The 10,071-nt window shown below is 44.3% G+C and overlaps 1 non-coding gene across 1 annotated transcript; it reads right to left on the bottom strand.

Annotated features, from left to right (window-relative positions):
• Positions 1-9,571: 9,571 nt before the first annotated feature.
• Positions 9,572-9,680, bottom strand: LOC121442522. The gene has a single exon (XR_005973564.1). It is a non-coding gene; the product is annotated as a U6 spliceosomal RNA (small nuclear RNA).
• Positions 9,681-10,071: the final 391 nt, after the last annotated feature.

The raw sequence follows: 10,071 nt of genomic DNA, 5'->3' as shown, positions 1-10,071 counted from the left end.
ACACAAAGAACCCGCAGAGAGAGGACTGCTGAACTTGCCTAAAGGTGAGATGGTCTTTCGGGGTTCCTGATTCATGAAAGAGTCTGTGAGACATTCTGCAGGACACAGCAGAAAGTGACTGAACTGTCTTTGGAAATTCCTGCTTCATGAAAATGTCTGCTGGATACCATGGGCCTGAAGGCCAAAGATGGATGCCCCAACGGTACAGAGGAACTTTGCGTGACTGTCCAGAGAGCGAGATGTCTCTGTCATTTCTAGAGTTTTGGACTTCGTGTTTGCTTGGTAATATTATATCCTTCTGGAGTTGATGGAGTTGAAGAATGGTTATTATAGTTATAGTGTTCCTTAGTTATGATAAAAGATAAAATAGATATAAATATTGTAACTGTAATTCTTGCTAAATATCTGTTTTGTTATATGTAATCTTACTATGTTAAAATGAAAGCCTTTCTTTTTTGTTTAAACAGAAAAAGGGGAAATGATGGGGGAGAGTCTTCTGTTTTGTGTTAATTTCATTGGTTAAATAAAGAGACTGCCTTGGCCCTTTAATAGGACATAAAATTAGGTAGGTGGAGTAAACAGAACAGAATGCTGGGAGAAAGAAGCTGAGTCAGGGAGTCGCCATAGTTCTCCCACTCCAGACAGGTGTAGGTTAAGATCTTTCCTGGTAAGCGCACCTCATGGTGCTACAAAGATTATTAAAAATGGGTTAAGAGGCTAAAACTAATGGGCCAGGCAATATTTAAAAGAATACAGTTCCGGTGTAATTATTTCGGGCATAAGCTAGCCATGTGGGCGGCTGGGTGCCGGGGACACAGCCCAGCTGCTCTTAGTACAACAGGGTTTAGACCTCAGCAATGTAAATAACAGAATGTCAATTAGAGCTCCGGGAATTGATTAGCTGAAAGTAATAGTGTACTCACATTATTAATAAGGGCTATGCCCCAGTAATAGCTTTTAAAAACAAACAAAGTCACCCCAGGCCATGTGATCTCAGCATTTGGAAATAGAGGTAGAAGAAATAGGAGTTCAGTATCATCATGACAACCTGCCTCAGAAAACCAAAACCATGCTAAAACAAAACACAAATCCCAATATGGTGGCCTTATTCTTGTAATCTCAGCACTTAAGGGAGGAGGCAGAGGCAAGATGATTGCTGAGTTCAGGGCCCCTCTCAGTCATATCGGGAGTTCCAGGCCAGCCTGGCTACAGACTTCATCTCAAAAAAACCTAACTAGGGGCTGGAGCGATGGCTCAGCAATTACCGGCACTTACTGCTCCAGCAGAAGCCTGGGATTTGGTTCCCAGCGTGCACACGGTGGCTTACAGCAGCCTGCAACTCCAGTTTTGGGGGACTCGATGCCCTCTTCTGTCACCGTATATGGCACACATACCTACACTCTGGCACACGCACATACACATAAAATAAAGTGATTAAAACAAAACAAAATGCAAACTAAACCGAACCAAAATAAACTGAAGTTAAGAAAGCCAGAGTACACAGGTCCCAAGCGGAGAGAAGTAACTGACTATTGCCCGAAACTGCCTGAAAAGCCACAAAATGATTGACACTAGCTCAGGAGCCCAAAGCAACCATTTCACAATTCAGAAAATAGGTTATAAAAATATTCAGGTTTAGATGATCATTCAGCATACCTTAACCACCCCTCTTTTTTTGAGTCATTTAGTTCTGGATGTCCTGCAGACCACAATGGCTTTGAATGCAGAGCTTCCCCTGCCTCTGGTCTCCCCAGGGCTGGAACTAAAGACAGGCACCACCATGCCCAGCACCTTTGCCCTTCTATGAAAGAAGCTAAAACACACACAGTGCTTCACGGAGACAAAAATGCACTCACTCATGGAAGCTGTTCTGACTGCTGGGTAAGAGATCCACTGCCCGCCCGGTGTCTCGAACCTCAAACCTCCCAGCACGTGGGACTGCTGTTGCGTCCTCTCCTCGGCTATTCTTCACTGACACCAAGGACAAGACTGGCTTTCAGGAGGACACCCATGCAGAAGGAGTAAAGAGAAAACTTGGGCAACAGTACTGAGGGTCTCCGCCATTATTAGGGAGAGGTTAGCAGGGGAAAGGCGGCCCCAAATTATACCAGCTCTGCCTCTACCCCAGGCATGGTTTTCCAGTATGAACAAACTTCTCTGATTTCATTCTCCAACTTTGTTTAATGCTTAGAACAGTCCTGTGGAAAATGGTTGTCTCCACTTTAGTGGATCACAGAGGCTCAGCAGAAACAGGTACAGAACAGAAATCCCAGGTCTCCTTAGTCCTTTCTACAGCTCATGCTGTCTCGGCCAAAAGAACTCAGAAGCTCCATTCTATCAAATGAGAACTAAAGGCAGTAAGACACCATCTTTTTGTTTTGCTTTTTGTTTTTTTGAGACTGGGTTTTTCTGTGTAGCTTTGGTGTCTGTCCTGGAACTAGCTCTTGTAGACCAGGCTGGTGTTGAACTCACAGAGATCCCCGCCTGCCTCTGCCTCCCGAGTGCTGGGATTAAAGGCATGCGCCACGGCTGCCTGGCAGTAAGACACAATCTTACCAGACAAATTTACAGCCCCAACCAGCCGAGCCCAGGTCTTCTCCATGACACCCAAGTTTCAGAACTCCCGTCTTAAATGTCCAACACGGGAAGGGTTTGCCCCAGTCCTAGCTAGTGCAGTTATCTTCATCTACACTCTGAGGAAGAAAGGAGAGAAATGGCTCAGATGAGATTTAGAGAGTGGCTAACACGGCCCCACTGCTCGCAGTATCCATTCATCTCTATACCCATCAGTGACCAGCAAGGTGTCTCTGGGAGACACCTCAGTCACTCCACAGCCCTGTCCTACTGCCTGAATCACACACCTGCTATTCTGACCAGCCCTGCGCCGGTGCCATCCAGCTGCGAGACTAGCGGGTGAGTCATAGTATCTCAGCTGGAAAAGCACGACAAAGTTATCTTCTGATTCAGAAGGCAGCTGACCTCTCAGGCATGTGAGCGCTGAGTGGGTACACAGCATGGCCTTCCTTCGGAAGAAAGCTGATTTCTAGACAAGTGTCCTGAAGGGCTAGGACGGGGTAAAGAGAACAAACTTTGAAGCAACAACTTCAAATTAAATGTTGCTGGGGGTTGAGAGGTCAGAGCCAACGCGAGGTAGGCGAGGGCACCTGTCCTGCTGGACATGTTTCCTTCCAACTTGCCACCCATCTCGCCCATCTCTTGTTCCATGCAGTATAGGATTCCTCCTTCTGCCCTCTTTGGTTTTTGTTTTGTTTTGTTTTTCAAGATAGGACCTCACTGTGTAGTTCAGGCTGGTCTCAACTTAAAGCCATCTTCTTCCTGCTCTCTCCTCCCTCAATGTAGAGATTACAAGGCCTGGCCAACCATCCTGGCTTTCATATGTTTCAGGGCTCTGTACTCCAGCAAGTGCTCTATCACTGAGCTATACCCCCAGTACTTAATTCTTTATTTTTGAGACAAGGTCTTGCTGTGTAGCATAAGCTGACCTTGCACTCAAATGCAGTGTAGGACGGTCTTAAACTCATTGGGAAAGCTTTTGAACTCTCTACTCTGTCTCCTGGGTTCTAGAGTTACCGGGGGAGTCACTGTACCTAGCTATGCTATAGGGTCCTAACGAAGCGTATACTACGAATGAATGAAAACAAGAACTTTGAGAGACTCATTCATCACTGTGCTTCCTTCCTCTTTAAAAAAAAAAATATTTTACATGGAGGCAGAATGTTGTATACATAATAAATAAATAAATAAATCTTTAAAAAAAAAGAAAAGAAAAAAATATTTTATTGGTGTTTTAGCCTGTATGTATATCTGTGTGAGGGTACTGGATCCTGGAGTCACAGACAGTTGTAAGCTGCCATATGGGTGCTGGAAATTGAACCTGGGCCCTCTAGAAGAGCAGTCAGTGTTCTTAACCACTGGGTCATCTCTCTAGCCCCATCATCGCAGTGTTTCTAGTACCTAGGGCTGTGCACACACTGGTACTCAAAAGAATCAAAAAGGAAAAGAACAACAAATCCACCTCTTGAATGACTTAATCAACAAAAGTGAGGCATAAAGAACAGGTACATCTCTTTGACAGGCTGTGGGAATTGAGACATGCCACTTAGACATAGTAGGGCTACTGGGGAATTTCTGCCAGTAGGCTATGTGGTCAATAGGCCAAAAGTCATTCTGAAAGTTGCACCAACAGGAGAGGATATTAAAGACAGAATTGCATTCAATCTTCAAAGAAAGAGACCACTCACTGTGGCGATGACAGTCTCTTAGGGCCCTTACAACTGCTAATAAGGCTGGAAGGGTGTGTACAAAATCCCCAGCACTGAGGATGGGGGTTGGGGCAGGGGAGGATCTGCGATCATAGATAGCTGACCCTCCTGAAGCCTAGAGAAGCCGAGGGGGCGAGGCCGAAAGCTTTTACCTGTCTTTGTATAGCTGCATGCCAGCGGTCCTGTGGCTCCGGACCCCTTAGTGCGATGAACTTTCCTCTTAGCACTGCTTTCAAAGTGTCCCATAAGTTCGAGTATGTTGTTTCTTTATTTTCATTGAATTCAAGGAAGACTTTAATTTCTTTCTTTATTTCTTCCTTAATCCAGGTATGGTTCAGTAGTTGACTGTTCAGTTTCCATGAGTTTGTAGGCTTTTTGGGGGTACCATTGTTGTTGAATTCTAACTTTATTCCATGGTGATCTGATAAGACACATGTGGTTACTAATATTTTTTTGTAACTGTGTAAGTTAGCTTTGCTACCGAGTATGTGGTCAATTTTCGAGAAGGTTTCATGAGCTGCAGAGAAGAAGGTATATTCTCTCCTATTTGGGTGGAATAATCTATAGATGTCTATTAAGTCCATTTGCTTCATTACCTTCATTAATTCTCTAATTTCTCTGTTAGGTTTCTGTTTGATTGACCTGTCCATTGGTGAGAGAGGAGTGTTGAAGTCTCCTACTATTAGTGTGTGTGGTTTGATGGCTGCCTTGAGTTTTAGTAATGTTTCTTTTACGTACGTGGGTGCTTTTACATTAGGGGCGTAGATATTCAGGATTGAGACTTCATCCTGATGAATTGTTCCTGTTATGAGTATAAAATGTCCCTCTCCATCTCTTCTGATTGATTTAAGTTTGAAGTCAACTTTGTTAGAAATTAGTATGGCCACACCTGCTTGTTTCTTAGGTCCATTTGCTTGATAAGCCTTTTCCCAGCCCTTTACTCTGAGTAGGTGCCTGTCTTTGTGGTTGAGGTGTGTTTCTTATAAACAGCAGAATGTTGGATCCTGTTTTCGTATCCAATCTCTTAGCCTGTGCCTTTTTATAGGTGAGTTGAGCCCATTAACATTAAGTGATATTAATGACCAGTGGTTGTTAACTCCGGTCACTTTTTTAGTAGTAGGGTTTGTGTGTTTCCCTTCTTTGAGTTGCGCTGGTGAAGGGTCTCTAGATGACTGAGTTATTGTGGGCATTGTTGGACTCCTTGGTTAGTGATTTTCCTTCTATTATTTTCTGTAAGGCTGGATTTGTGGCTACGTATTGTTTGAATTTGTTTTTATCCTGGAAAATTTTGTTTTCTCCATTTATAGTGAACGAAAGCTTGGCTGGATATAGTAGTCTGGGCTTGCATCCCTGATCTCTTAGTTTTTGCAGTACATCTATCCTGGACCTTCTGACTTTCATGGTTTCCATAGAGAAGTCAGGTGTAAGTCTGATAGGTTTACCTTTATAAGTAACTTGGCCTTTTTCCTTTGCGGCTCTTAATATTCTTTCTTTATTCTGTATATTTTGTGTTTTGACTATTATATGGCGAGGGGATTTTTTTTTTTTTTTGATTCAGCCTATTTGGTGTTCTGTATGCTTCTTGAACCTTCATAGGTACATCTTTCTTCAGGTTGGGAAAGTTTTCTTCTATAATTTTATTAAGTATATTTTCTGGACCATTGAGCTGCCCTTCTTCTCCTTCTTCTACTCCAATTATTCTTAGGTTTGGTCTTTTTATTGTGTCCCAGATTTCCTGAATGATTTGTGATGAGAATTTGTTGGTTTTGCTGTTTTTTTTGATCAGTGTGTTTATTTTCTCTATGGTATCTTCAGTGTCTGACATTCTTTCTTCTATCTCTTGTAATCTGTTGTTAGTACTTGTCTCTGTAGTTCCTGTTCGTTTACCCAGATTTTCCATCTCCATTCTTCCCTCGGTTTGTGCTTTCTTCATTGCTTCCATTTCATTCTTCAAGTCTTGAACCGCTTCCCTAACCTGTTTGATTGCTTTTTCTTGTTTCTCTTGGTTTTCTTGCGTGTCTTTGAGTGATTTATTCATTTCCTCTACCTTTTTGTTTGTAATCTCTAATTGTTTATGGCAGTTTTTCACCTCCTGTTTAAGGTCCTCTATTATTTTCATATAGTTCACTTTTGAGTCGATTTCTTCTATTTCTTCTGGAGTAGGGTGTACAATTCTTCTTATTTCGGGATCCCTGGATTCTGGTGGTGTCATGTTGCCTTTCAGGTTGTTGGAGGAATTCTTGCATTGGCGTCTTCCCATCTTTTCCTTCAAATGGAGCCAGGAGAGGCCTGGTGTCTTGGTCCAATCTTTGCTGTGATTGACTCTCTGGGTATATCTCTTCAGTGTAGAAGCAGGAACCGTTCCCGTCCAGATGAGATTCCTCAGCTACTAAACAGGGCCGCAGGTAGCCCAATGCTCCAGGGCCAAAAGGATGAATGGAGCAAGGGGGGGGGGGCGGTATCCAGAAGAGCACAGGAAGCCTGGCGCAGGAGCTGAAGGTGCCCAGGCTCCCTAACAGGGGACCCTGAGGCCTGCCCGGTATGCAGGCACTCACCGCTCTGGGTGGGTAGCCTTAGTGTAGGAGCTTAAAACTGTACTTGAGCACTGGTCCTAGCATACAGCAGGGCAGGGTTGGGGAGGGGTGCTGGGGGGCTGGGTCATGCGAAAGAAAGACAGCCCTGCAGAAAGAGCTGGGGGAGGGGGTTTGTGCTCTCTTCCGGGACAGTCCGCCCCTGAATAGCACACACTCACCTGTCCAGATGGGATTCCTCAGCAACTAAACAGGGCTGCCAGTAGCCCAATCTATAAATTTTTTTTTATAATCTACCCCAATTTACTTTCTCTCTCTCTCTCTCTCTCTCTCTCTCTCTCTCTCTCTCTCTCTCTCTGTGTGTGTGTGTGTGTGTGTGTGTGTGTGTGTGTAGGTCTGTAGATGATTTTATATTATCTCTCTTCCCACCTTTATGTGGGGATGGAATTTAGGCCAGGCTTATCCACCAAATGCTATTCCTAATCCCAAGCTCTACTAGCCTGAGCTTTGGTTCAACTCACCCTGGGTTTCAGCATCTAAAGGCCAAGGGCACAATGTCTGCTCATCTCATTTGGGGATTACAAGGTCAATAATTCTCTCAGCAGGAGTGAACCCCTTCCGCAACTGTAGACTGACTGGGTCTGAATGTTTGGGGGCACAGGTGATGACTCAGAAGGAAAACTACAAATTAAAGACACATAAACTATTACTTTGACCTGGGTAGTGGCAGGGCACGCCTTTAATCCCAGCACTGAGGAGGCAGAGGCTGGAGGATCTCTGTGAGTCCCGAGACCAGCCTGGTCTACAGAGTGAGTTCCAGGACAGCCTGGGAAATACAAGGAATCCCTATCTAAACAAACCAAAACAAACAAAAGCCAAACAAACAACCTGTGATGCTTGGTCTTATCTGATACAGGTTCTACAAGTCTAGCCTTACTTCCCAACCCTTACATTACTTAGAAGTAGGTTTTTCTAGTTTCTCATTTAAAAAATCTACTACCAATGTCCTGGAGGTCAGGGCCATCAGTTTTTATAACGAGATCTAAAATCACACACACACATATATTGCATATTATATAACATATATTATAATCATTATAATCAAGACGCCCCATGACGACACACACACCATCTCTTCCCTTTATCGGCCTAACCCTGAAATAGCTCGACATTGAATAACCCTTTGTAGGGACTAGGGAGCAACTGTCATGAGTCAGTGTCCCAGGTACCCTTTATACCCATGTGGCCTGAGCCTGGTAGCAGTAGATTGAGGATTTGGTGTCAGACACCTCTGGGCACAGACCTCGGCTCTAAAGGGCACAGTCTCTTTACAGTTTATTGGGGAAATTTTGACCGGAATGTAATAACCTTTAACAAACTGGTCTGTATTTCATGAGCTGAAGGGACAGAATGAAACGCATTCAGGAATATTCCCGAGTCATTCTCTAGGCAGAACTTGGCACTAAGCACTGGGGCGGGGGGGAAGGAAAGGGGCTAAAGAGGAAAGAGATATGGTTCTTGCCCTGTCAGGAATTCTGACCCCATAGAGAACTCAGTCCACCAGGCACTTCCTGTCATGATGGTGAGCACTAGAGGAATGAGCCCAGGTTATACAGTTTCCAAACCAGGGCTCTTTGCACACTAAGGGAGTTCCAGCACTTCCCAGCATCCAGTCTCATTGTGGCTGGATTGTCCTTTCCTGTTTCTTGGCATTGGGCTTCTTCCACTGACTTGCATTGGCCTGTGGCAAGATAAACAAAGTGAGCATGTGTTTGCAGAGGCTTCTTGACGCTGTGCTGGTCTCTGTTTTCACAGGAGAGCCTCTCTTGGGTACCTGCTGCTTCTCCAGTCTGTTTTTCAGAGTCAACAGGGTGGAACTGGGCTGCAGGGAGTTGGAAACCAGCCAGCATTGTGGCGTCACTAACATAGCCAGCTGAAAACCAGAAAGGATTCTTGTTCTAACCCCTACAGTCCAGAATGGTTTGTTCCACCAAGTTACTGTGGCAATGGCTAATTCATTCCTTTTATTAGGTTATAAGTTCACACTGAAAGAAAGAACCAACATATAGTTGGCTAAGAAAGAAGCTTATTGCGTTCACATGGAATACTGTGGTTAAGAAGTCCAGGGCAGGGCACCTAAATGGTTCTGTGGATAAAGGTGCTTGCTGTTGCTGTTGCTGCTGCTGCTGCTGCAAGCCTGAGTTTGATAAACAGAACCCACATAAAGGTTGAAGGATAGAATCAACACCACAGAGCTGTGCTCATACCTCTGTATGTGCACTGTCCCCCTCTGCCATATTCTTACCCCACATACACAATAATGGGAAGTCCAGGATGTAGCTCAGTTGTAATTGTCCAGCTCGTGAACCCCTGGGTTCCATTCCAGCATTGAGGCATGATGGCACAGTCCTGCAATCCCAGCAGGACTTTTAAACACTTGTTTAAAACAAGTGTTTTAAACAGTAGGGCCATAATATCAAATTCTTTCTTCGATACATAGTAGTAGGACAGCAGCCTGAGCTGTCTCAAAGAATGATTAGTTTAGAGAGGAAATCCACTATTTACAGGGCTCAGGCAGAAGGATCAAGGTGAGTTCAAGGCCAGCCTGGGCTACAGTGTTGAGACCCTATGTCAACCCCTTATCCCAACAACAACAACAACAAAAAGACCAGAGTACATTTGGTAGCCCATGGGTAAGTCTCCTGGCTTTGTCTTTTCGTAGTAAAATTTAATATATATTCATATATATTATTTAATATATACAAGGAACGCTGCATAAATGTGTATGCCATCCTTGTACAGGGTGGTTGTGTTATTAATCTCTGTATCTTTCTAATTTTACTATACATATTGCCAAAGTGAACACTTAAAGTGAAATTTGGTGTATGTGTGTGTGTGTGTGTGTGTGTGAGAGAGAGAGAGAGAGAGAGAGAGAGAGAGAGAGAGAGAGAAGAGAACGTGCCACTGTATGCATGTGGAGGGAAATAGACAGTTTGTAGGGGCTGGGTTGTTTTCTACCATGTAGATTCCTGGGACTGAACTCAGGACTGAACTCCCTGGCTGAGCCGTGATGCACTGAGCTCTCTGGCTGGCTCCTGGCCTGCCTTACTGCTGCATCTTCCTCGGGAATCTGCTTTCCTCTGAAGCTTTCATAGCATCTGCAGACCAAAATCCCAGTTTCCTTCAGCTGCAGGTCCCAAACTCTCCACAGCATGGCACCAGACCCTCCTTCACTGCCACCATTTTACAGAAATCCT

The sequence above is a fragment of the Microtus oregoni genome, unplaced genomic scaffold (assembly GCF_018167655.1).
Source record: "Microtus oregoni isolate MIOR12 unplaced genomic scaffold, Mior012 000091F_ref0000469, whole genome shotgun sequence".
In the NCBI taxonomy this organism is placed as follows: Eukaryota; Metazoa; Chordata; class Mammalia; order Rodentia; family Cricetidae; genus Microtus; species Microtus oregoni.
Note: the sequence above shows the minus strand (reverse complement) of the source record. Positions and strands in the feature narration are given on the sequence as shown.